This window comes from Adiantum capillus-veneris, chromosome 15 (genome assembly GCF_014529385.1).
Source record: "Adiantum capillus-veneris isolate H3 chromosome 15, ASM1452938v2, whole genome shotgun sequence".
Classification (NCBI taxonomy): Eukaryota; Viridiplantae; Streptophyta; class Polypodiopsida; order Polypodiales; family Pteridaceae; genus Adiantum; species Adiantum capillus-veneris.
The window spans coordinates 20,208,780-20,234,631 of NC_140945.1; positions in this window are offsets into that span (position 1 = coordinate 20,208,780).

Here is a 25,852-nt window from a genome sequence, read left to right on the forward strand (position 1 = left end):
GCATATTTGCTCTATATTAGCTCCCTAAGGCCTGAAGCCATAGGGTTGTCCTCAAGATCACCTCACGAGTTTTATGTCAAGTATATATACATCCTATGGCCTTAGGGCCATAGGATTTCATGTTATATATATAATACATCTTATGGCACCCCATGACCCTAAGGCCATAAGATCTCCAAATGAAACATACAAAATATGGTCCTTTGAGCTTATACATTGCAACCCCATGACCCTAGGGCCATAGGATTGGCATATGAAACATACGGCAAGTGTATGGCCCTTGAGCGATACATGCAAGGCCCCATGAACCCTAGGGCTATAGGAATTCCCAAATGGAACATAGGGCAATGTATGGCCCTTGAGCTTATACATTGACACCCTATGGCCCTAGGGCCACAAACTTCAAAACATACAAAAAGACAACCTATGGCCCTAAGTCCAAGGGTGTGAGCATTGGCACCCTATGGCCCTAGGGCCACAAGACTTCAAAACATAAAAAAGACAACCTATGGCCAAGATGTCAAAGGTGGCCAAGATATCAATGCAGCCCCATGGCCCTAGGGCCATAGGATCTCTATATGGAACGTGTGGCACCCTATGGCCCTTGAGCTTATACATTGCCCCCCCATGACCCTAGGGCCATAATATTTCCAAATGGAACATAGGCAATGTATGTCCCTTGAGCTTATACATTGCCACCCTATGGCCCTAGGGCCACAAGATCTCACAACATACAATAAGAGAACCTAAGACCCCCAAGCTCAAGGGTGCGGGTTCAAGGATGGCCAAGGTATCAATGCAGCCCCATGGCCCTAGGGCCATAGGATCTCTATATGGGACATGTGGCACCCTATGGACCTTGAGCTTATACATTGCCACCCCCATTACCCTAGGGCCATAGGATTTTCAAATGGAACATAGGCAATGTATGGCCCTTGAGCTTATACATTGCCACCCCATTACCCTAGGGCCATAGGATTTCCAAATGGAACATAGGCAATGTATGGCCATTGAGCTTATACATTGCCACCCCATGGCCCTAGGGCCGTAGGATCTCCATATGGGACATGTGGCACCCTATGGACCTTGAGCTTACATATTGCCACCCCATGACCCTAGGGCCAAGGATCTCCAACTAGAAAGTAGGGCAACGTATGGCTCTTGAGCTTATACATTGTCGTGGACCTAGGGCCATAGGATCTCCAACTGGAACATAGGGCTATGTATTGGAGCTTATCCATTGTCGCCCCTAAACCCTAGGGCCATAGGATTTCCAAATGGAATATAGGGCAACTTATGGCTCTTGAGCTTATACATTGCCACCCTATGGCCCTAGGTCCACAAGCTTTCACATTGCCACCGTAGGGCCACAAGGATCTCACAAGATAGAAGAAGAAAACCCTAGGACATAGGATTTTCAAATGGAACTGAGTGCACGCTTTGATCCTTGACCTCCAACATTGTCGTCCTATGGTGTGAGCCTAGGGGTGGCTGAGGTGTCTTCATAATAATTTCGGCCATTCAAGGGATATCCGCAAGTGGCATAAATTTAAAAATTATTAAAAAATAAAAAAATTAACGCTACGACAAACTTTGTCATAATGGGTTTTCAAATACACTTATTGATATCGGACAAAAAAATAGCGCACAATTTTCGAGATAATTTTTTTAAAATTTAGCTATTTTTAGTATACTTTTACTATGCAAATTTTGATTTTGGAGTCAAATTTTGCTTCATGGGTGTCGTTCCACTCGTACTACAAAGATATGGACATTGACAAAGCCTTGCACCAACTTTTTTTTTTTTTGTTCCTGAAAAGCTCTTTTAATTTCGGAGCCGACGAGCTATGTCTCATTTTCGCACAAAGCCTAGAACTCTAGTAATCTCGACTGCAAACACGTGAGAAAGCCCCTACATTCAAAATTCGAATTTTGAATTTCTAACCTAACCTAACTAACCTTATCTCTCTCTTTATCTCTCTACCACAATTTTTTCGTGCTGTCGCTCTCTTTCTCTCTCTCGTTTCTTGCTCGAAACCTACACAGAAACCTGCACAAGCTTGTCTTTCTCTCTCTCTCTCTCCCTACGCATACAGTTCTACGCCATCGTTGCGAGGCGCACACAGATCTACGCGAAGCCATCGCCACAACCTTCAACAGAAGGACTGTTGTCGCGACCTCCCAAACACACATCTGTTACCATCATCGTCGCGGCCTCAACACACCTAAGTGACTGCTTGCTACTGCTGCAGCCGGTTTTCATCAAACACAGATTTACTCAGAGGTAACCTGTAGAAACCTAATCTTTTTGCTTAATTCGGTTTTAACTGTTCTTAATCTAATTACGTTTTAGCTAAGTTGTGAATCACCTCTCTCTAAAACAATAAACAAAAATCATTAATTACCTCTCTCTAAAACTGTAAAATTGTAGACTGTAGAACTATAAAACAGAAAATCTCTAATTTGAGATCTAAAACTGTAATACAGAATACTCTAATTAGAGACCTAAAAATATAAAACAGAAGACACTAATTAGGGACCTAAATTTGTAAAACGAAAAACTCTTATTAGGACCTAAATCTGTAAAACAGAAAAATTCCTCATAAGTGACCTAATACTGTAAAATTGTAAAACTCTAACTGCAAAAATCTCTAATTACAAAAACAATTATAAACCTGCAAATACAAAAGACAATAACTATAGAAAATGCTGAAACTATGGATACCTATAATTGGGTTGTGGGGAGTTGGGCACACGTTGTAAGAGGACGAGTAGAGCGCGCTATTGTATGAGGATGGATTAGGGTTCAGTTGCAAGAGGATGGGAAAAAAAAAGAGGCAAAAAGGTGGGAAAGAAAGTGTACACTAAATGTGTTTGTAAGATATGGTGTAATATAGTTTCTTTAAATTCATTTGTAGTCACTAAAATAAAACTAGACATCGAATCTTTAAAGGGCAGACAGGGTGTGCCTACATAGGGTTTCACCTCATACTAAAGAGTAACATATGGCCCTAAGGCACCCTATGACCATAAGGCCATAGGGTGGTCTCACATCGTACTATAGGGTGACCAATGTCCCATCTGGCCATAGGGTGCCAATGTACAATCTCAAGGGTCATAGGGTTCCCTATGTTCCTATTGAAGAATCCTATGGGCCATAGGGCCATAGGATCTCCAAACATATATATGGCACTATGGCCATAGGATCACATGTGTTCAATTTCCAGATCTAAAGACCTTGTGGCCCAAGGACTAGGGTAGCAATGTACAATCTCAAGGGCCATAGGGTTCCCTATGTCCTTTTGGAGATAGGGTGGCACTAGGGCCATAAAATCTCCAAAAGCAACATAAAGAACCTAGGGCCATAGATCAAAGGGTGACCTATTGAGACCTTGTGCCTAAGGCCATAGTGTGGAATGTACAATCTCAAGGGCCATAGGCTTCCTATGTTCCTTTGGAGATCCTATGGTCCTCGAGCCTAGGATCTCCAAATGAACATATGGCCCTACGGACTAAGGATACAGGGTCCCTATGTTCCTTTTGAGACCTATGTCCTCGGCCCATAGGATCTCCCAAAATGAACATATGGCCCTATGGACATAGGATCACAGGGTTCCCTATGTTCCTTTTCGAGATCCTATGGTCCGCGGGCCATAGGATCTCCAAAATGAACATATGGCCCTACGGACATAGGATCATAGGGTGGCCCTATGTCCCCAACAAGAGACATTGTGGCCCAAGGGCCATAGGATGGCAATGTAAATCTCAAGGGCCATATGGTTCCCTATGTTTCCTTTTGAAGATCCTATGGCCCTAGCGCCATAGAATCTCCAAAAGGAACATAAGGAACCTATGGCCATAGGATCAAAAGGTGCCCTAAGTTCCATCTTGAGACCTTGTGGCCCAAGGGCCATAGGTTGTATTTGCACAATCTCAAGGGCCATAGGGTTCCATATGTTTTTTTTGAGATCCTATCGCCCTATATCCATAGGACATAGGGTGCTATGTCACAAAGACCTGTGAAAACCATAGGTGACAATCTACATCTGAAGGGCCATAGGATTCCCTATGTTTCCCTAGGGTCCAAGGTGCCCTACGTTCCATCTGAAGACCTATTGGCCGAAGTTCCTAGGTGGCAATAAAAAATTGAAGGGCCATATGTATCCCTATGTTCCTTTTGCAGATCCTATGGCCCTAAGCCTAGGTGCATGGGCTGCCATGGTGCCCGTTAATATCACCATGGTGTACCCTATGTACGTAGGGCCACCCTCGGGCCTTGGATTCCCTCTATCTTCATCTAAAGACCTTGTGTCCAAGGGCCATAGGGTGACAAACTACAATCTCATGCCATATGTTCCCTATGTTCCCTAGGTCACAAGGTGCCCTACTTTCCATTTGAAACAATGAGGGCACCTTGTGGCCTTCGGGCCATAGGATCTCTATGTATAGCATAGAGAGCTTCTTACTACCATAGAGAGAACCCTATGGCCTTCAGGCCACATGGTGTCAATATAGAGATAACAGAGGTACTTACTAGCACAGAGGGGACCCTATGGGCATTCAGCCGACAAGGTCTCCTCAATATAGACAAAATATGTTTTTTTACTGGCATAGGAGAGCACCCTATGGACCTGGGTCCATAGGTTGCCAGAAAAACTATCAAGAATGGTTTTTTTAAAACATACAGGGAACCTTTGCCTTAGGGTCATAAGATGTGTAGAGCAAAGAGAGGTTCTTATACTAGAATACAGGGGACTCTATGGCCTGAAGGCCACAGGTCCATATATGGACATAGATTGGTTCTTACTAGCATAGAGAGACCAAATAGTGCATTATACATGGGGCCAAAGGTGTCAAACAATGAGGATTTTTTCAAAACAATGAGGCACCTTGGGCCTTGGGGCCATAGGATGTCAATATAGAGCATAGAGCATAGAGCATAGCATAGAGCATAGAGAGCTTCTTACTACCATAGAGGGAACCCTATGGCCTTCAGCCCACAAGGTCTCCTCAATATAGACAAAATAGTGTTTTTTATTGGCATAGAGAGCACCCTATGGACCTGGGTCCATAGGTTACCAAAAAACTGTCATGAATGGTTTCTTTAAAACATACACGGCACCTTGTGCCCTTAGGGTCATAAGATGTGTAGAGCATAGAGAGGTTCTTACTAGAATACAGGGGACTCTATGGCCTGAAGGCCACAGAGTTCCAATATGGAGCATAGATCGGTTTTTACTAGCATAGAGAGACCAAATAATGCTTTATACATGGGGCCATAAGGTGTCAAAACAATGAGGATTTTTTCAAAACAATGAGGGAACCTTGTGGCCTTGGGGCCATAGGATGTCAATATAGAGCATAGAGCATAGAGCATAGAGAGCTTCTTACTACCATAGAGGGAACCCTATGGCCTTCAGGCCACAGGGTGTCAATATAGAGATAACAGAGGTTCTTACTAGCGTAGAGGGGACCCTATGGCCTTTAGCCCACAAGGTCTCCTCAATATAGAGAAAATGGTTTTTTTTACTAGCATATAGAGCACCCTATGGACCTAGGTCCATAGGTTGCCAAAAAACTGTCATGAATGGTTTCTTTAAAACATACAGGGCACCTTGTGCCCTTAGGGTCATAAGATGTGTAGAGCATAGAGAGGTTCTTACTAGAATACAGGGTACACTATGGCCTGAAGGCCACAGGGTCCCAATATGGATATAGATCGGTTCTTGATAGCATAGAGAGACCAAATAGTGCTTTATACATGGGAGCATAATGTGCCAAAACAATGAGGGTTTTTACAAAACTATGAGGGCATCTTGTGGCCTTGGGGCCATAGGATGTCAATATAGAGCATAGAGCATAGAGAGCTTCTTACTATCATAGAGGGAACCCTATGGCCTTCAGGCCACAGGGTGTCAACGTAGAGAAAACAGAGGTTCTTACTAGCATAGAGAGGACCCTATGGCCTTCAGCCCACAAGGTCTTCTCAATGGCATAGAGAGAATCCTATGGCCCTGGGTCCATAGGTTGCCAAAAAACCCTCATGAAGGGTTTCTTCAAAACATATAGGATGTGTAGAACATAGAGAGTTACTTACTAGCATAGGGGGGACCCTATGGCCTTCAGGCCATAGGGTGCCAATATAGAGCATAGATCGGTTCTTACTAACATAGAGAGACCAAATAGTGCTTTATACATGTGGCCATAGGGTGCCAAAACAACATTGAGGGTTTTTTCGGAACAATGAGGGCACCTTGTGGCCTTGGGGCCATAGGATGTCAATATAGAGCATAGAGCATAGAGCATAGAGAGCTTCTTACTAGCATACAAGGAACCCTATGGCCTTCAGGCCACAGGGTGTCAACATAGAGAAAATAGAGGTTCTCACTAGCATAGAGGGGAACGTATGGCCTTTAGCCCACAAAGTCTCCTCAATAGAGAGCAAATAGTGTTTTTATACTAGCATAGAGAGCACCCTATGGCCCTGGGTCCACAAGGTTGCCAATAAACCATCGTTGAAGGGTTTCTTCAAAACATAGTAGGGCACCTTGTGCCCTTGGGGTCATAGTATGTGTAGAGCATAGAAGGTTCTTACTAACATACAAGGACCCCTGGGCCTGAATTAGGGTGCCAATATAGAGAATAGATCGGTTTCTTACTAGCACAGAGCGGACCCTATGGCCTTCAGGCCAAAGGGTGCCAATATAGAACAAGATCAGTTCTTACTACATAGAGAGACCAAATAGTGCTTTATACCTGGGGCCATAGGGTACCAAAACAATGAGGGTTTTCAATGGCATAGAGAGCACCCTATGGCCCTGGGTCCATAGTTCCAAAAAACCCTCCTGAAGGGTTTCTTCAAAACATAGAGGGCAACTTGTGGCCTTGGGTCATTGGATGTGTAGAGCATAGAGAGGTTCTTACTAGCATACAGGGGACCCATGGCCTTCAGGCCATAGGGTGCCATATAGAGCATAGATCGGTTCTTACTAGCAAAGATCGACCCTATGGCCTTTAGGCCAAAGGGTGCCAATATAGATCATGGAGAGGCTCTTACTAGAATATAGGGGACCATATGGCTTTCAAGTCACATGCTGCCAATATAGAGCAAATAGTGTTTCTACTAGCATATAGAACATCCTAACCTTGGGGGATTGGTTGTCAAAAATCCATCATAGAAGGGTTCCTATGGCCTTCATCCCACAAGGTCTTCTCAATATAGAGCGAATAGTATTTTTCATTGGCATACAGAGCACCCTTGGAGCCCTTGAGGCCAACCCTATGGCCTTCAGGCCTTAGGGAGCTAATATAGAGCATGGTGCTTTATATCGGCATAGAGAGCTATGGCCCTAGGGCCATAGCAAAACAATGAGGTGTTTTTGGAACAATGAGGGCACCTTGTGGTCTTGGGCCATAGGAATTCAATATAGATCATAGAGCATAGACGATAGAGCATAGAGCATAGAGCACAAAGAGATTCTCAATAGCATAGAGGGAACCCTATGACCTCAGGCCACAGGGTGCCATTATAGAGTAAACAGAGGTTCTTACTAGCATAGAGGGGACCCTATGGACTTCATCCCACAAGGTCTCCTCAATATAGAGCAAATAGTGGTTTTTGCTTGCATGGAGAGCACCATATGGCCCTGGTCAAGGTTACCAGATTACCCTCATGAAGCATTTCTTAAAAACATTGTGGCCACCTTGTGGCCTTGCCGCCATAGGATGCCAATGTAGAGCATAGATAGGTTCTTACTAGCATGCAGGGGACACTATGGCCTTCAGGCCACATGATGCCATATGGTGTTGGTGTAGAGGCTCTAAAGGGGTATTTAGGCCATTCAAGGGTACTTCTTTGAGGGTCCTCTAATGTCATAAGGGAACATGTGATCACACTACCATAGAGTGGCCTAGGTACACTTGTAGAACCATTTTGTTGGCACCCTTTGGACCTAGGACCACATGGTTTAACATAGAGGTGACTCTATGGCCCTAGGTCCATATGGATGTAATAATATCCATCTTGTCTAAATATATGTCATTCTTTTACAGAAAATTTCTTAGAAGAGAAAGTCAAAGTCAGTCGATGCAACAGGCTCAACACCAAGTTCTGGGATCTAGATTTTCACTTACCAAATGGTGGAAGTGATGAGAAAGTCCACTTGTTCTTTCAAGATAAAGAGCAATTGCCCTTCAAGGACTGTGGTATTGTCAAGGAGATAAAGAAAGATTGTTCAGATCTTGAAATGTCTCCATGCCTTGGAGTAAAACTACTCAATGGTGACTCCTACTTGTTGGAGCCTGTGGCCTTTGCTCAAAAATTGATGAAGGTTGATTATAAGGAGTGACAATGACAAAAGCAGGGTGGGTGGAGCTTCAAGACGACACTCCAAGTGAGAACTTTATAGACTTATATATTGAGAGCTTTAGAAAGTCAATCAATAATTAGTAAATTGAGCAGCACAAAGAAGAATAAGAAGTGAAAGAAGATGAAATGGTTGGGTACAGGCAAAATCAATCTAAGACACTCAAGGAGAGTCAGACTCCCTCACTTGGAGAAAATAGTGGAAATGTGGCCGAAGAAAATCTTTCAGTTATACCCTTACGAACTCAAGAAGCAGGAGATTCTAGTGGACTTGCAACCCTAACAGTTGGAACCCCCTCAGTGGCAGTGGTTGTGTACTCAACATCCTAGCTGTGTTGGACTCTATTATACAGCCCAAAGAAAAAGATCTTGACAAAGAAGTTGCCAAAACTTCTAAGAGTGGGCTAGATGGATACGTCAGAATTGACCACTATTTTAAATTTTGGTGTACAATTTACCCAATTGATCCCAGTTGAGCAATGCAACCTTGCACCAGATGGCTATAGATGCAGACCATTGTCAGATGTATATGTGAAATATCTCTTGAAGAAATTTGCAGGGCACTCTAGGCCAGTCTCCAGTGCAGCAGACTTGATGCCGTATAACCCAATTACAAAAATGACTTTACAAACAGCTAAAGTGCATGGAGAGAAGCTATCAACATACCACTACTGGATTCTAGGTGGTCAGCATTCCATCATAGCGGCTAGAGCTTTTTTGCGTAACAACAGCACTAAGTATGCTTTGAGAAAAGAGTTCTACAATTTTAGAACTGCAAGGATAGTGGTAGACGCTCCGAAAGAGGTTGCTATTCGAATTTCCAAAATGGAGAACATGGAGAGAATAAGAGCAATGAAACACCAGCCTTATGTGGAGATCTTGAAGCATGGCCGTAGTCAATGGCTTGCATATTCTAAACCAACAAAACACAAGGCAGGTGTTCCTGTCGGTCATCCGAGTCGAGCAGGTTGGGATGTAAGTTCCACTTCCCTATGCTTGTTTTTGTTACAAATATGTCTTGAAATAAAGTTAATTTTCTTTTCTTTATTTTGAAGGCCTTTGTAAATGTGCGAACATCATGTTTAACCATAAATCATTGCCAACAAAGAAGCACACATGGTCATGTACGATGATGAAATCTATGATCAGTGGATACACATCTTGGAGAAGCATCAGACATCAACTGCTCGTGGGCGACAACCAAGCATAACAACCTTTAGATGCCTAAATGGTTTAGAAAGATAATGATGTCAAGCTACTACAACAAGAGTTGGCAGATGAGAAGATCTTCTTAGTGAAGCAACCAGGTCAAGCGGCATGCTCGACCTCACTGCACGTGCAACGGTCTTAAAGAAGACCAGGGTTTTTGAGCCTCAAATATTGATGACATTTAAAGAGATAGATCCATCAGCAATAGCAGTTACTTCATGGGATAAATGTAAGTCTCATTATAACATCACAGATGAGATTTACAAATCTCTCTTCACGAGTTGTACGTAATGGCTAAATCTCCTACTACAAAAAGGAAAGGAGAAAGAGCCAATTCCTGAGATCACTAGGGGATATGTGCAGTGGATCATTTCACAAAAGAATGGCACTTCTAGTTTGCAATTCATTTTACCATGGACAATCAAGTGTGTTGGAAAGAATTTGGAAGGCATTGAGTTTCTCTGCAGTGAGAATAGCTCTAAAATTCGTGTTGGTGTTTGCATCATAGACACAACACACAAAAGTCTTACATGTAGTGGTTGGAGTGCTGCCAATTTGGTAAAGTAATTGATGGAGTATGTGGGGTAGCACATCAAACATCAGAGTTTTAATTGCCGGCTTAGTCAAGTATCAGCATGTTGCTTCCCTAGAGAAGGCAATTTCTGAAAAAGCTAAATGGTATGAATGCACGTTCTACCTTTGAGCTCCTTAATGGGATCAGAGGCCACCCAAACATGTGCTCTTCACGAAGTAATTTTTGGGGTGGTTTTTCATCAAAGGAGAGCAGTACACCAACTACTCTAGTGTTAAAGAGTCATTGTTGGAGCCAATGCATACTCTCTGCATCAATGACGACGAGTATGATGCTGTGACCATGGCCAAATCCTTTTTTGTACGTCATGCAATCAAATGCATCTGTCTCAAAGAAGATGATCAAGTGATAGACATATTCTCATTAGGCTATGGGACTAAATTAAAGAGGCACTACAACAACAGAGAAAGATGATATCAGTTGCATATAGTAGTGATCAAATGACGCAATTGAATCTCTTTGCCATTCCATAGTGGAAGAAGACCTTGATCTAGAAGGTGGGTGGGTGTGGATAACACAGAGAAAGTCAATGCCAAGGATTCAGAGAAGAAGAAATTGAAGAACCGTTGGATGCAAGTGCTCAGGCCATTCTAGAAATTCTACAGGAAACAGGTTAAGCTAGCCACCCATGATATTACATTATTGATATTTAGATTATTATTGTTGTCATTTTATTTATTTGTCCCATCTCAAATTTGCCCATGATGTTAAAAACATGATGTTTGGCTCGTTATTTTTCTCAATTTATTTTCTTTGAAAAAATGTGAACTTGTGAGTTTGAGTTTTTTCACAATAAATGAATTAGACTTAAGTGTATGATATTATATGGACATGTTTTGGTAAATAGAATTCTACATTTATATATGGTCATAAGATATATATTATGTAATACTTTAAAGTTAATTGATCATATGAGGTTGGGAAGAATACACCATGACTTGAGGATCATAGAGTTCTTTGTAGACATGACACCCTATGGCCCTAGGGCCATAGAATCCCCCAAAAGAAAATGGGATACCCTACAACCTTACAGATGTAGGGTGATTACACCGAGTCTCTAAAAGGGCACATAAGCATCTGGGTTACTCTATAGCCTTAGGCCCATAGGGTGTCAACATAGAATCCCCAAAAGAATTTGGCTACCCTAAAATATTACGGATATAGGGTGATTATATAGAGTCTTTAAAAGGCACATGATCATTTAGGCTAGTCTACAGCCTTAAGGCCATAGGGTGTCAACACAGCTATCCTACAATCTTATGTATATAGAGAGATACATAAAGTTTCTAAACGGGCACATGATGTATTTGGGCTATTCTAGAAGGAAACATAAGTTATCCAAGAGCATTTGGGATACCCTAAGGCCTTAGATCCATAGGGTGGTGACATAGAATCTCCACAGGGGCACTTAAATCACCCCATGGATGCAAATCACCTAGCTTTATGAAACATCTTATAAAACATCACATGACACCCTATGGCCTTTAGACCATAGGTTGGTTATTCTAGGTCACCTAAAGACTCTTTAAGTGTTTCAAGAACATTTTTGTTGGCCTTATATCTTGTGTCCATATACATTAGACATATATTTCTTATCTTGTGATTAAGGTTTAATATTCTATTGATAATGAAATAAGCTAGAAAAAACTAAAAAGTATTTAGTCCTCAAAATCCAAAATGAGAGTTTGAACAATTGAGTATGATCATTTTTGTTGGGTGTAAAGTTCTTCTATTGTGAATTGATGGTGTAAGCGTTTGAAATAACTATCTTTGTATTGCAACTAACTAGATTAAACATATTCCACTTTGAAATAATTATCTTTGTATTGAAACTAACTAGATTAAACATATATTCAAAATTTTTTGTAAATGCCAATTATTTGCTTAGATAGTAAAATCGAGTATAAATGGTTATTGAAGCATTTGTCCTTTGGATTATGTGAAGATCTAGTTCTTTGATTGTAACAAGATTTTATTCAAAGATATAAAGTGTGAGTATTTTGTTCCAAACTATGATTTTGTTTCTCTTCTAGATGATGTAGAGAATTGGAATTTATATCTTGATTTTTTTTCAATAGAGGGAAGCTAGGACTAGTAGAATTTTTTAGCTTGGCATGTAGCAATCGGAACATTGTATCAAGTTTTATTGCAAAGAAATGATTGCATAATGTATAACCATTGTTTAAGTTTGTTGGAAGAGTAGAAGGCAATGCAAGTTCCAAAACATGTGCAATGCCATAAGGAGAATCCAACACAAATACTTTTGTCCCTCAGATTTGTAAAATCAAAGTGCATGGTGAGCCGGACCTTCCATCCATCAACAGATCAATGCATGTGAATTAAAGTACTTGCAAATTTGATTTAAATGTTTGAATGTTATGATGATATTTGAAGGCAAAGACCCCTTCAACTGTGTGGCAAAGCAACAAATGTATGATGTATGATAATGATTCAATTTTGTATATTGTGTTGCATATTTATCGCAGTATTAACTTACACATTTTGCTAGCATAGAGGACACCCTATGGCCCTAGGACCATAGGATGCCATCATATCCCATGTACAATTTCTCTTTTACCATAGAGGACATCTTATGGATCTAGGGTCATAAGATGCCAACATAGTGCATAAATGGCTTCTTATAAGTATACATGTAAACATAGTGCATAGAGGGAATTTTACTAGTATAAAGACCACACTATGGCCTTGGGACCATAGGGTTCCAACATAGAGCATAGAGGGCTTTTTATTAGCACCTTGTTGCCCTTGGGACGCCATAGTGCCATAAAGTGGTTTTTGTATATATAGTAGAGAATTCTCACACACATGATACGTTGGTCACTATCTAGCCCTTGGACCATATGATAGTAGCATAGAGGACTCCCTATAGCCCTAGGGTTTCCTTCTATCCCTAGGGCCATACACTGCCAACATATAGAATACATGGTTTCTTCATAGAGCAAACCTTTTAGCCCTACACTATAGAGTGGAAACCTAGACCATATAATGTATCCTACTAGCATAGAAGGCACCTATGACCCTAAGGTCAAAGAGTACCAATTTAGGGCATAAAGGGTCTCTTCCTAAGTTGAACGGCACCTTGTGGCCCTAGGGAGCACCCTATGGCCCCAGGGCCATAGGGTGTCAACATAGTCAAATGGGTGTCAACATAGTCAAATGGGGTGTAAACTTAGAGCATAGAGGGTTTCTTACTAACATGGAGGACACCCTGTGTCCTTGGTGCCATAGGGTGCAAACATATAGCATGGAGGGTTTCTTGCTAGCATAGAGAGCACCCTATGGCCTTAGGGCCATATGATTCCAACAAAGAGCATAAACGGTTTTTTTGATAGCATAGAGGATAGCTTATTTCCTCGGGGCCATATGATACAAAAATAAAAGAGTCTTAAGAAGGACACCTAGGCCACTAAATCACCATGGGGCCATAAGGTGGTCTTTGTGGGGAATGATCCTAAAGGGTTCCTTGGCTATCCTATGGCCTTTGGCTACCAACATAGAGTTTAGATGGTTTCTTACTAACATAGAGCTCACCTTGTGGCCTACGGTCTTTAGATTCTAATATAGAGTTTCAATGGTTTCATACTAGGCATAAGGGTCACCCTATGGCCTTGGGGCCATAGAGTGTCAATGTAGAGCGCAGAGGTTTTCTTTCTAGAATAGAGGGCACCATGTCGCCTAGGAGCCATTTGATGCACCCTATGGCCCGAGGGCTGTAGGTTGCCAATGTAGACAAGGTTTCTTAGAAGCATTATAAATGGTACCTTGTGGCCCTCAAGTCTCCATAGGGTGCCAACATAGAGTGTAGAGGGTTTTTCTTACTAGCATAGAGGACATCCTATGGCCTTGGGGCCATAGGGTTTCAATATTGAGCATAGAGGATTTCTACTAGCATATAGGCTACCTTGTGGCCCTAGGTCTATAGGGTGCAAACATAGAGAATAGAGGATTTCTTAGTATCATAGAGGGTACCTTGTGGCCTTAGGTCCATAGGGTGCAAACATAGAGCATAGAGGATTTGTTACTAGCAGAGAGGTCACCCTATGGACCAAAGGCCATAGAGTGACAACATGTAGCATAAAGGGTTTCTTACTAGCATAAGAGGCAGACCTTGTTGCCCTCGGGTCATAGGGTGCCAACATAAAGCATATATTGTTTTTTACTAGTGCTCATAGAGGGTATCTTTGTGGCCCTATGACAACCCATGGCCTTAGGGCCATAGGGTGACACAGAAATAAAGTACCATATGGCTTTGAAGCCATATATCTATTTATATGTTGAGACCTCCCAACAATCCTAACCCTATGGCATTCAGGCCATAAAGAGACATATTTTGGATTATCTTAAAGTCATAGAGATATCTACAAAGAGAACCGTATGGCCTGAAGGCCATAAGAAACTTAGTCAAGGAAATCATCCAATGCAAGAAGATCATGGCAATAGAAAATGAGACTTCTGCTGTAAAGCTTAAAGGCATAAATGTTTCTCCAAGTATACTTCTAGGCGCCACCATCATGGACAAAGAACTAATGTAGCTAGATAAAGATTAGGAATCTCTAGACAATAAGGAGCATAAAAATAAATTCATTGTAGATGTGTTGTCAGTTAGTAAATTTGCTATTTGCGATTAGTTTTGTCTAAGAGTGTGACAAAAAAGAGTTATCAAAATGTAGATACTTTGGAATCTAAAATTAGGTGTTCTTTAAACTTGCAGTCCTTCAACAAGATATTGCGGCTGACAAAGTTTTACTCGAGATTGTTGGTATAGAGGATACTAATGCCATTGACGCTACTGAGAAAGATTCTATTAATCTCCATGTCAACCAAAGAGTTTCTAACAAAGATGACAAGAATCTACAAGTCCTTGAAGGTCAACTGCTACAACGACTGGAGATAAATTTAAAGAGTAATCCAATGGAAGAAGACAGTGGAAGTTCCAGAACATGTGCAAGGGAAGAAGAAGAATCTAATGAAAATATTCTAGTAGCCCAAGAGTTGGGAATTGGATTGCATGACACCACAAGGAAGTAGAAGGTTTTTTTTTTCTTTTTTTTCTGAAAATATCTTTCAATTTTGGAGTATTAACTTACACATTTGCTAGCATAGAGGACACCCTATGGCCCTAGGACCATAGGATGCCATCATATCCCATGTACAATTTTTCTTTTACCATAGAGGACATCTTATGGAGCTAAGGTCATAAGACGCCAACATAGTGCATAAATGGCTTCGTATAAGTATACACGTAAACATAGTGATTATAGGGAATTTTACTAGCATAAAGATCGCTCTATGGACTTGGGGCCATAGGGTGCCAACATAGAGCATAGAGAGCTTTTTAGTAGAACCTTGTTACCCTTGGGACACACATGATACCTTGGTCACTATCTGGCCCTTGGACCATATGATAGTAGCATAGAGGACACCCTATAGCCCTAGCATTTCCTTCTATCCCTAGGGCCATACACTGTCAACATATAGTATACATGGTTTCTTCATAGAGCAAACCTTTTAGCCCTACACTATAGAGTGGAAACCTAGACCATATGATGTATCCTACTAGCATAGAAGGCACTCTATGACCCTGAAGCCAAAGAGTACCAATTTAGGGCATAAAGGGTCTCTTCCTAGGTTCAAGGGCACCTTGTGGCCCTAGGGATCACCCTATGGCCCCAGGGCCATAGGGTGTCAACATAGTCAAATGGGGTGTAAACTTAGAGCATAGAGGGTTTCTTACTATCATGGAGGACACCCTGTGTTCTTGGTGCCATAGGGTGCAAGCATATAGCATGGAGGGTTTCTTGATAGCATAGAGAGCGCCCTATGGACATGGGGCCATATGATTCCAACAAAGAGCATAAACAATTTTCTGATAGCATAGAGGATAGCTTATTTCTTTGGGGCCATATGATACAAAAATAAAAGAGTCTTAAGAAGGGCACCTAGGCCACTAAATCACCATGGGGCCATAAGGTGGTCTTTGTGGGGAATGCTCATAAAGGGTTCCTTGGCTATCCTATGGCCTTTGGCTACCACCATAGACTTTAGATGGTTTCTTACTAACATAGAGCTCACCTTGTGGCCTACGGTCTTTAGATTCTAATATAGAGTTTCAATGATTTCATAATAAGTGTAAAGGGCACCCTATGGCCTTGGGGCCATAGAGTGACAATGTAGAGCGCAGAGGTTTCCTTTCTAGCATAAAGGGCACCATGTGGCCTAGGAGCCATTTGATGCACCCTATGGCCCGAGGGCTGTAGGTTGCCAATGTAGATCGTAGAGGTTTTCTTTCTAGGATAGAGGGAACCTTGTGGCCTAGGGGCTATTTGATGCTCCCCTAGAGCATACAAGGTTTCTTAGTAGCATTATAAAGGGTACCTTGTGGCCCTCAAGTCTCCATAGGGTGCCAACATAGAGTGTAGAGGGTTTTTCTTACTAGCATAGAGGACATCCTATGGCCTTGGGGCCATAGGGTTTCAATATTGAGCATAGAGGATTTCTTACTAGCATATAGGCTACCTTGTGGCCCTAGGTCTATAGGGTGCAAACATAGAGAATAGAGGATTTCTTAGTATCATAGAGGGTACCTTGTGGCCCTAGGTCCATAGGGTGCAAACATAGAGCATAGAGAATTTGTTACTAGCACATAGGGCACCCTATGGCCCAAACGCCATAGAGTGATAACATGTAGCATAAAGGGTTTCTTACTAGCATAAAAGGCAGACCTTCTAGCCCTCGGGTCATAGGGTGCCAACATAACGCATATATGGTTTCTTACTAGTGCTCATAGAGGGCATCTTGTGGCCCTATGACAACCCATGGCCTTAGGGCCATAGGGTGACACATAAATAAAGTACCATATGGCTTTGAATCCATATATCTATTTATATGTTGAGACCTCCCAACAATCCTAACCCTATGGCCTTGAGGCCATAAAGAGACATATTTTGGATTATCTTAAAGTCATAGAGATATCTACAAAGAGAACCGTAGGGCCTGAAGGCCATAAGAAACTTAGTCGAGGAAATCATCCAATGCAAGAATATCATGGCAATAGAAAATGAGACTTCTGTTGTAAAGCTTAAAGGAGTAAATGTTTCTCCAAGTATACTTCTAGGCGCCACCATCATGGACAAAGAACTGATGTAGCTAGATAAAGATTAGAAATCTCTAGACAATAAGGAGCATAAAAATAAATTCATTGTAGATGTGTTGTCAGTTAGTAAATTTGCTATTTGCGATTAGTTTTTTCTAAGAGTGTGACAAAAAAGAGTTATCAAAATGTAGATACTTTGGAATCTAAAATTAGGTGTTCTTTAAACTTGCAGTCCTTCAACAAGATATTGCGGGTGACAAAGTTTTACTCGAGATTGTTGGTATAGAGGATGCTAATTCCATTGACCCTACTGAGAAAGATTCTATCAATCTCCATGTCAACCAAAGAGTTTCTGACGAAGATGACAAGAATCTACAAGTCTTTGAAGGTCAACTGCTACAACGACTGGAGATAAATTTAAAGAGTAATCCAATGGAAGAAGACAGTGAAAGTTCCAGAACATGTGCAAGGGAAGAAGAAGAATCCAATGAAAATATTCTAGTAGCCCAAGAGTTGGGAATTGGATTGCATGACACCAGAATGGAAGTAGAAGGCAATGGAAATTCTAGAACATGTGCAACTCCAGAAGGAGAATCCAACACAAATATTTTAGCACCCCAGGATTTGGAAATCGAAGTGCATGGTGAGTCAGACCTTCCATCCACCAACAAACCAATGCTGACTATAATAGTGAGCTTGTGTGGATTGTTCCTAAGGAGATGCTGGCAAAAGTCCAAGAAAATGAAGAGCTTAAAGTTTGGACATGAGCATATTGTTCTTCGTCCAGGATGCATTGAGTTTTTAAAGTCTCTTTTTAGCAATTTCAATGTAGGGATATGGTCAGCTGCTAATGACATGCATGTTGGGGACTTCATCAAGATTTTAGAAAAGGAAGCTAAAGAAAACTTTCCATTCTCTATGATCTGGGGGCAAAGCCAATGTAAACCATGCGTAGAATCAAGGATCACTTGCTTAGATAATCCAGGAGTAGAAGCACTTTTCAAACCGTTGTTTATTGCATCATCAAAATTTGGGCTTGATGCAAGAAGATTGCTTCTTGTAGATGATGAACCATTAAATGGATGTGTGAATCCTGCAGTGAATTGTATTTTTCCACCATCATTTAATTTTGATGATGAGGAGGATAATATCCTCCTTGGGGAGCTGCTACCATATATCAAAGCTCTCAATCATGTTAATGACATTCGCATAGTTACAGGGTCTCATTTATACGGACAAGCACCTATTGCTCAAGGTCATGAGCTTTATAACCGTATACACAAGGTTGTTGTAGAGTGGGAGGAGAGAAATCTAATTTTTCTAGGAAAAACCTACTCCACGGGAAGGCTACCAGAAGTTTCTCGTCCTCTTCACGATGAAAAAGTTACAACATCTAGCACTAGTGGAATGTCCACTCGAAGTCAAGACAAGAAACTTTCAGCACGTGATCGAGAAAAAGTAAGGGTCTTAAAGAATATCAAATCATTATCAGCCTTGAAAGGTACAGAAGCAATCATGCTTGCCCAAAAATTGGGATACAAGGAGCCTGTGATCAAAGTACATGAAGCCAGGAATTATATAAAGCATCTAAAAATTCAGTATGATCTCAAATAGCCCTATATCAAGAAATGATGGAGCAATGTTTTGTAACATTTTGTCATTTACAGCGATCTTTATGTACTCAGAGATTTTGTTAGAGAGCTTAGGGTTTCAAGATATATGAAGATGTAAATGATTAATAGTTTTTTAAATTGTCTTTCAATACTATAAGTAACTTCTGAGTTTCATGTGCCAAATGCTCATTTTTTAAAAGCTTTTATAGTTGTTTGCTTTGAAATTTGAGTTCACTGTGACATCAAGGACAATCTACATGCTCATAAGGTCAAATCTTGCTCTATAACCTTGGGGGAATTTCACTTTATGGTCTCAACACCCTATGAATCTAAGGCCATAGGGTCATAGTTTGGCATGTGTTCTTGCATAGGACTTACTAAGTGTAACCACAAATTAGCACCCTATGTCCCTAAGGTCTTCAACACACTTAAGATCTCTATATTAACTTTTTTTTTTAATCATTTCAAGGCTTATAAGAAAAAATGTTTTGCTATTAGATTATCACAAAATAGAGGAGCTCCCTTTCATATTACATCAAATATCACATTCAAACCAAGAGCAATGGTTTCATTATCTACCAACATCTTTCAAACAAGACAAAAGAACGCTTATCTTGGATTTAGAGGGTGTGCTTCTTGCAACATTTGAACTTCGATCAAGGCCAACTTGGACCAAGTACATGTGCATTGTAGAAGATAACAATGAGGTGTATGCCGTGCGTTCAGATGCATAGTATTTCTTAAGATTTTACTTTGAGTTCTTTGAGGTTTGGATTTGGAGCTGCCATCGTTTACAAAAAGCTCAACACATAATCAAGACCTGTTTTCCTACACAAAGTCAAAAATTCAAGATGATTATGGATAACCGGTGCTGGCAAAATTCAAATTTCATGATCGGTTACAAAAGAGCCTATCACAAAAATCTCTCAACCATATGGAAGCTATTTGATTATTTAGATGGGGGCAACACTATAATATTTGATGATAGTCCATACCGAGTGATGTGGAATATGCAAGGAACTTATATGATTTTTCCAAAGTTTTGGAACCAACTCAATTGCTTGAAAGTTTTTTAAAAGATGAAATTGTTCCATGGTTATGTGGATGGTTGTATGCTAAAGACAAGAGAGAATATACCATAAGAAATTTTGTAATGTTCCATCCTGATCCTGAGACTCACTATGTAATGCAATGTTATATGTCTCAAAGGACTCAAAATCTCAAGAGAAGGAGGCCATTTTAAGCAGACTACCCAACAAAGTCAAGTGAAGATCACCTCCAAGCAAGTCCAAAGATTAATTCCAATCAAGTTACTCGAAGCACAAGGATTCTATGAGGGCAGCTTTCAAATCTGGTTACCTAAGGTAGTAGCTCATCAAGGAATCATCCAGGAAAAGCAAGAAACATCAAGAAATCAAGAGCAGCCACCCGCGACACCCAAGAGTACTACAACCTATAGATGGATCCCTCGTCAATTACTACAAGAGCAAGGCTTTTACAAAAGTAACAGCCATATTTGGAAATTAAAGACAAGGTACCATCAAGTCAAAGAAGAAACAAGGAAAGTGGAAAAGGAGATCACACCAGGCCCAAGAACAATGTGGGTTCCAAAATCCACGATTGAGGCTCAACAACAAAAAAGATACACAACTCCTTTACAGCCTCTTAACAACAAAAAGAAAGCAACGTAAATACGGAGGTCACAGTTTTGAAGAACACTATCTGGAAGAAGAAGACCTCATCAACCATTGTTTCAACATCAATACCTGTCTCATCAAGAAACCACAATTTGCTACCAAGGAATGAAGAGCAGATATATGCCAATGTATTGGACAACATGGCATCTCAAACAGAAACTAACGAGAAAGGCCTAAACATCAAAAGCATATGGAATTGGATTTCAGGCCGCGATCAGGTAAGTCCAAGTCGCCATCAAACTTACATGGCATAAGAGTTTAGAGTCGGGCAGCTAAGCCACTAAATGAGCAAAGTGTCAGACCCAAGCTTCAAGTTAATATTTTTATGTGGTCTATGAGTCTAGCTAATAGGTATAAGCTCAAGCTGGAGAATTGAGCATACATAAAGTCATGTCGCTCATGCTGGAAGAGGTGAGCATAAGAGTCAAAGTCCATATAATATATAAGGTGGAGAAGGCGGAGTACTCCAAAAAAAAAAAAAACACTCACGCACTTGACACAGTGAGGAAGAGTGGAGAAACCTCGACAGCAAAAACCCTTCTTGTGAGTAGTGAAAGCTTTTGAAGCACTCATGCTATATGTTTTGCTCGCTACACTAACTCCATGAAGAACCCAGCAATACTCTTCTCTCGCACAGCATCTTGTTTAACATGCATAACTCTGTGCACGCATATAGATGTCCCATCATTGTACATATGCATTAGGCACTCTTTTTTATTCCACCCATGCACTTACACAAACAAATGAGGATGACCAAGCGGAAACAGGTTTTATGAGCCTTTGCTCAACAACAATGGCTTTGACTTCAAGCTACCAACACTTATCCATGTACATCAAGCCCATACTAGTAGCCATATGGCCATATGTACTTTAACTCAGCATAACTCTATAACATCATACCTAAGTACATATAGCCTCGCATTTAATTATGACTAAAGACATTTTTTCCCACTGGGTTTTTCCCTTTAGTCTTATCTAGGTATCTAAGACCTTCATTTTGTATATACGCTACATTTTACTTTTACTCTTTTTTTCTTATAGCAACAAAAACAAGAAGAACCACGATATCCCCACACTACAAATTGCAAATCTACTGACAAGTCAAAACGGAGAGACCAAAAAAAAAAAAAACAGCTTGACAAAGCTTCAAGTCAACTTACAGGTATGACTGCCAGATAACAACCACAGGAAAAGCAACCTAGAGCTACAATGACAACGGACTGCTGCACCAACAAGTCGATACAACCTCATGCAATTCAAGATACAACAACCAATCGGAGGGGGAGAGTTCCAGGCTTCAAATACACTACAGGTACAACTTCAAGGCGGCTTTAACATCACGCAAAGCAACCAACTACAGAAAAGGCTACTACAACAACTTCAATCAACACCAAGACATCAAGAACTCGTCAAGGCCAGCAAAGACATAGGGTCTTGTCGGGGACGACAAGAATTCGGAGGGGGAGAGTGTTGAAAGGACGCCCTTTAAACAACGTTTCCATAAAGATTCCATTAAGATTCCTCAAAGATTTTGTAAAGATTCCACATGAAGATGGTGATGAAGTAATGAAGATGAAGATGGATGCTGCAACATGAAGATACAAGTTCATGGACGTCATCGAATATCCCGTTATTATTATTTTGAGCCATTACGGCCACTTTTGTAATGTTTACGGGAACCTCATATTTTAAGTCGGCACTTGTATTTTGGCCGCAAATGCTTGTATAATGAGTAAATCCAACTCAGTTTCTTGTAATTAAGCTCTGTAGAAGCCTAGGGACAATTCAGGTCATTTGACCGGACATTAGGTTTGAAGGCTTGGTATATAAGCTGAAACCTAAGGCTTTGTAAAGGACTCATGACGTTATCTCAATTAATATACAGTCGTGGGTTCTGCAGCACAAGGTAGTGAGCTTCACGCACACACACCGTCGCGCACACTAAATCACATTGCAGACATGAGAGTAGGAGCGTGTTAGCATCGAGGAGCTCTCCGCGTCGACGCAAGCAATGCAAGCCGAGGACCACATCACAAGCCCGCCTGCTACGAGCTATATTTGGTCGTAAGTACCTCAAATGACATCCGTTCTGAATGATCAAGTAGTCGTTAGAATCAGGGCGAAAAGCTCTTCGTGTTGATGTCTTTGTAGATCAGTTTCGGACACTTTGGAAATTACTATTTTGAGCTTATCGTGACAACGATTAGAGGTCTTACAGTTATGGTTTTCAGGGTTTAGGTGTTTGGCCATATAGGATACGTCCTTGTGAGTGTTGCCCTCCAATTTCGAGTCATTCCGATATGATTTGAGACTGTTTCGAGCTTGTAGTGTTTCTTAGGATGCGTTGTCTGTTTCTTTGATTTATGGTAGTGTTGTGGTAGGATTAGTGATTGTAGAGTGTTGTTAGTGTCTAGCTCAGGGTTGACAACCCAGAGATTGCCTCCATGCCCTAGTCGGTCAGCTATGTCCTCGGATTGACAGTTTGTTGGTCTGTGTTCTCGCTGTGCTCCATCGTCCGTCGCGGCGTACCCGCTAACAATGTCTTCTTCATTCTAACCCTTGATATCGTCATACCAAGTATTCACTTTGCAGCACCTAAATCTTTCATTGAAAAAGATTTAGACAACTCATATTTTAGGTCTCTTATATTGTGCATGTTAGCACTTGCAATCAACATGTCATCAACATACCACATTAGGATAATAAATTTCCCATCTCTTAATTTTGTTGTGTACACACAGTGATCTAAGTTGCATCTTTTGAATCCATGATACAACATCCATCATTCACACGTTATGTACCACTACCTTGATGCTTGTTGTAGACCATACAAGCTATTCTTTAACCTGCAACCATTTTCTCCTCACCCTTGTCTTCATACCCCTTTTATTGAAATATGTAGATCTCATCTTCATAGTCGCCATGAGGAAGCGTGATATTTACGTCCATTTTCTCAAGATTCAAGTCATGAGCAGTCACAATGCTTAAGACAAGCCTTATGGAATTCATTTTTACAAATTGTCAATGAAGTCAATAGCTCTCTTTTGAGAAAATCACTTCATCCACAAGCCTGGATTAGTATCTCTTCTTCACGTTTCTTCTTCTATCAACTTGTACACCCACATATTTTGCAATGCCCGTTTACCTTAAGAAGAATCAACAAAAGCCTATGTTTGGATGCGATGCAATGAGTCTATCTCTACTTACATGCTTTGTGTCCAATCTTCTTTGGTTGCATGGCTTCTTTGTATAACTCTAGCTCTCCAAAATATAAGACCAAGCGATAATTGAAGGAAGGAATGAACCTCTCTGCGGGAGGTCTAATTACTCTCGTAGATCTTTGGGACATAAATTAAGATTCTCATCTAGTTGATATAATGCAAATTTTCCCACTTGCACTCCTTGATTCTTCACTTTCCTCAGAGCTCCATGTACTCGCCACCTACATTCTTTGCTTGTTTTCTTTCCAAGTAATCTTTGTATATATATTTTTTGTTGGAAATAACATCCCTACTCCTAAATACTTTACCATCTTTAGGATCCCATATGCAATAACCAAAGTAGACTTCTCCATAGTCAATGAAGAAACACTTCTTGGACTTTGCATCTAGCTTTGACCTCAGGCTTCTATCTATGTGCATAAAAGCCTCACATCCAAACACTTAAGAAATGCATAATTCAATGGTTTACCTATCAATGCCTCTTTTGGAATTTCTTCATCCTAGTGTCGTTGAAGATGATTGGTTTGTCGAGTACACAAATGTACTTACTACTCCATGATTGTCTTGTTCATCCTTTTCCAAAACTCCATTTTTTTTAGGTGTCCTTGGGGTTGTCTTTTGCCTTTGAATGCCATTTGTAGCACAAAAGCTTGGTTGCAATACTTTCTTCCATTGTTCTATCTAAGTCATTTAAGCTTAGTACTTGATTCATTTTTTTCAGGTGTCGTTGGGGTTGTTTTTTGCCTCTGAATGCCATTGCTAGCACAAAAGCTTGGTTGCGATACTTGCCTCCATTGTCAGATTTAAGTCATTTAAGCTTAGTACTTGATTCTTCACAAATTCTCCGCCTTTCTATATTTCAAAGGTTTTCCACCTTTGAAATATAGAAAACACATCAAATTTATTTTTCATTAGATAAACCCTTGTTTTCCTAGTTGCATCATTTATGAATGTTACATAGTACAACCAGTCACCAAGGCATGCTGCACTCATAAGATCCCATACATCAAAATGAACCAATTCAAGTTTTTTACTTTTTCTTTTCACTTCCTACTTTTAGAATTTACATTCTTTTGTTTACCATAAATATAGTTCTCACAAAACTCCAAGTCCACTTCTTTCAAACCTGATAGAAACTTCTTTGATAGAAGAATTTGCATTTCTTTAGTACTCATATGTTCAAGCTGATCAACTTCAATCGAGTTTGCACAAATTGAAGATTGTACGTTGATTGTACACAAGTATAGTCTAGCCACCTTTTCTTTTTTTCCCAATTCCCACTTTCAAAACAAGCTTAAGATTGACTTCATGGCCAAATTTAGCCAAAATTTGGAGAGCATGACTTGGAAGAGCTTTTCAAGTACTACCTTGTGAAATTCTTTGGCCTTATAAAACAACTTGAGATTTGTCTATATGGCCAAATCTTCAAGATATTAGTGTTTCCCAAATTGGCTCAAACGTCTCAAACTCTCTATTATGGTGTTAGAGTGTCTTGCTCCACTTGACATGCAACATTGGCTTCCAGTGTTGGCTTGTTGTCTTGAGACTCTGACTCCTTCTTCTTGGACACCTCGACGGGCATAGAAAAACGGACCTCGACAGCCCTCGTTGGTGATTTCTTGATGATGGAGCTTTCCTCCTCATGCCTTCATTGTTGGAGCACACACGTATGAGCTCCCTCTTCTCTCAAGCTTCTGTTATTTGAAAGCACCCCCTTGAAAAGCCCTTCCTTGGGCTCGCTTTGCTCTCGATAGAGCTCGAAAATAAGAAGATCAAGAAGCTCCTCTTTTCCTTCCAAAAAAAAGAAATATCCCTTGTTTTTCTACTCCCAAGGGCCAACGATAGCACGTCGTTGCTCCCTTGCTTTTTCTTTTTTTCCCTTCCCCTTGGCTTATCACTTCTTTTCTAAAAATAGCCCTCATGGAAACAGGGCAGGTGGGGCAGGTGCTTAGTAACTTCACACACTTCAATTTTTTTTGTCAATCCCCACTTAAACGTTAAACCTTCCCTTCAGCTCTTCCTTTTGCCTTTTAACATCCAC